At 31.2% G+C, this 3,042-nt stretch overlaps 1 protein-coding gene across 1 annotated transcript in view; it reads left to right on the forward strand.

Moving 5' to 3' along the window:
- LOC103131764 (uncharacterized) overlaps positions 1-3,042 on the forward strand; it is a 23,770-nt gene that overhangs the window by 6,920 nt on the left and 13,808 nt on the right. The gene's annotated exons all lie outside the window — the stretch shown is intronic.

Here is a 3,042-nt window from a genome sequence, read left to right on the forward strand (position 1 = left end):
CAACAATAATCTGCACATAAACACTTTTCAGGGATTCTTGAGAATAGGGACAAAACAGGTCCTATGGATAAAGCACAAAATTTGAATAAAATATACACAAAATATAATATTTTCAAATATCTGACTCAACTAACCTGGGTCATGTGAGCACAACAATGTATATTTTCCAGGTATTTGCTGATTTTTTATTTTATTTTAAACATTGTAGTCGGTGGATGATGAGTATCAATTAATTGAATTAAAAATAATTTTTAGATATTTTCTAACTCCGTTGAAATTTGTCCCTAGTTTTTGTCAACACAGTCAGACGTGAAAAGAATGTTTAAAAATCAGGCATTATTGGGGAGCACCAGAACTTCTGAGGACCCCATGACGTCGTCTTTTCTCTTCCTTTGCTAAGAGAGCTAGTTAGCTCTGGTTAGCTTATGTTATTCTTTAGTTTTTTCTTCTTTTTATTCCTAAGTTGTTTGTCACAACCATGATGTGTCAACTCCATAACTGACAATTTACAAAACTTTGATAAAATTTTGTGAAATAAAAGCTTAATTTTGGTATAATGTAAAGATTTAATGGACCTGATGAGCTACAATATGGCCTCCTTCAGAATAACATCATATAAATTGAGGTAGTTTGGCTTTTTGTCAACTCCATCAGAGTTTTTCTGACTCTTTCAGTGAAATTGTTGTCAAATCTCACTTAAATGTGCAATTAATTCATTTTAATGTATTTTACATAAATGGCATCACTTAACATGTACCAAGTTTTTCATTTTACTGACTAGTTTGTCACCACCTTCAGTTCTGTGTCAACTCCGTCAGATGGCCTTTTTGTTGTTTTTTGTTTTAAATAATATTTATTTTATTTCTTGAGAAGCATTTGTCTGTAAAATGAGTGAAAATATCACTAATAGGGTATTTTAAAAATCATTTTCTATTTATTTTCGTCAGATGGTGATGACAAAGTTCTGGGTCAGGTCGATTAAAAATTTAATTTAAAAACAATGTTGCAACTGGGAGCCAGCACCTTAGCATCTTTACATTTTCTAAACATTATTTGTCATATTTGCATACATAAGGTTGAAAAATACTTAAAATATATATATAAGGGAAAAAAAATGTGTCCCTATTTTCAAGAATCACTGTTTTATTGTTTAATTAGAAATAAATGAACATGTCAGAACCAGTAAACAGAATCTGATCTTTTCCAGTTCAGTTTATTTGTTCTAAAGTTTAATTTGCTCAAAGGAACAAAGTCAGTTTTTAAACTCTGCATCTGAACCTGAAACCTGTGAAAATCACAACTTAGAAGCTCGTTTTGTCCACATGGTGGCGCTCTAAGCTCTGACTAAAAGCTGCTCAGCAGTAAAAGTTAGTTTTTCTCCTCCTTTCTGTCTTTATTCAGTTCTGATGTGAAAACATAGATTTAAAATGTTTCCTTTAATGAAATGTGTTTATTTCTGATTATTAAATATTGATCTGATCAGTTGATCAGCAGCTACATCCTGATGCTTCACTCAGTGATCTTCACTTCACTTTACATGAAACAGAATCAGGAAACAACATGAAATAGTTTAGTAACTTTTCTGGTTTTAATGGATTTTTAATGCATTAATTTAGGATCTTTTATCAGATTCTATGTTTCTACTTCCTGTTTATTTAAAGATCCAACTGAGAGAAAAGTTTGAATAAACTGAAAACAAAGAGCAACAAGCAAAAGTGGATTGTTTATTATCAATATACAGAAGTGCAATTATTGAAAATAGTCTAAATGTTGATGTGATCAGTAATTTAACAATCCAATTAGGACTGAAGTCACAAACTAGATCTTATTTAACAGAAATAAGTTCTAAATCTGAGTAAAACACAGATGTGTGCTGATTGGAAGGAATAAATAATTTAATGTGGAACTTATAATTAAAAATAAACATATAAATGAGTGAATGAAAGAAAATTTGCTTGAAATCTCATTTAATCAGAACAAATCTTTTCATATTTACTACAGTTCCTGGAAGAATTATTAATATTTTCATTCTGAAATTCCAGCATTTTCTATATTCCTCAATGTTTTTACTGTATCTATTCTACTGTGTTTAGATCTGGGAATAAAATCTACTCTGCAGCCAATAATCACATTTCTGAAAAGAACAACAGGATATTTAATACAGTAAAATTAAATCAACACACCTTTTACAAAATCATGTAAACCCAAAAGATAAAATTCAGACATGATTTGCTGTATGAAAATATTTAAGAATAATTTACAGAAATAGAAGGAGGGCACAATGTTAGATTAAATAAAATAACATTGAAACATATGAACATCAACCTGTGGACGGACTTGTGAAATAGTATAAATATATTTATAAAAACAATACAATCATCCATCCATCCATTTTCTGAACACCCTTGTCCCTCAGTGGGGTCGGGAGGGGTGCTGGTGCCTATCTCCAGCTAACGTAACAATACAATCAAAGTTATATAAATATATCTTTATCTTAAATAGTTATGGAGGAAATAAACAAAAATATTATGGCATAGTTTTAGATTATATATACATATATACATGTTTTTGATTGAAGAATAATAACAGTGTAAACTTCTCTCCGTTTTGAACAAATTCAGTAGATAAAATTATTGATTCTTAAGTTGCAAAACGGTTTTGTTTTTTTTGTGCATACATGTTTAATAAATGTGTTCCTGCTTCTTTAAATTGATTTGTTCAAAACACAGAAATTCACTTTCACTGCATCAAGATATCAACTGTAACAGCTGAAGAAACCAAACTCAGGTCAACTGGATCAGTGACCCCAACCTGGTCCTCAAAGTCCTGCAGCTTTAGGACATAAATGATCCAGTGATTAAAACTCCTGCAGAACCTGATGGGCTGCAGAGGAAATAATACAATTATTACAATCATTAGAGCTGAAGGACATTTTAAACCATGGAGGACGTTGGACCCTGAGGATGAAGGTTGGGGATCTGAACTGGAACAACCACAACCCTCACTGTGGGTCTGGTGATCTGTTCATCTTCTGCTTCATTA

The sequence above is a fragment of the Poecilia formosa genome, unplaced genomic scaffold (assembly GCF_000485575.1).
Source record: "Poecilia formosa unplaced genomic scaffold, Poecilia_formosa-5.1.2 Scaffold833, whole genome shotgun sequence".
Taxonomy (NCBI): domain Eukaryota; kingdom Metazoa; phylum Chordata; class Actinopteri; order Cyprinodontiformes; family Poeciliidae; genus Poecilia; species Poecilia formosa.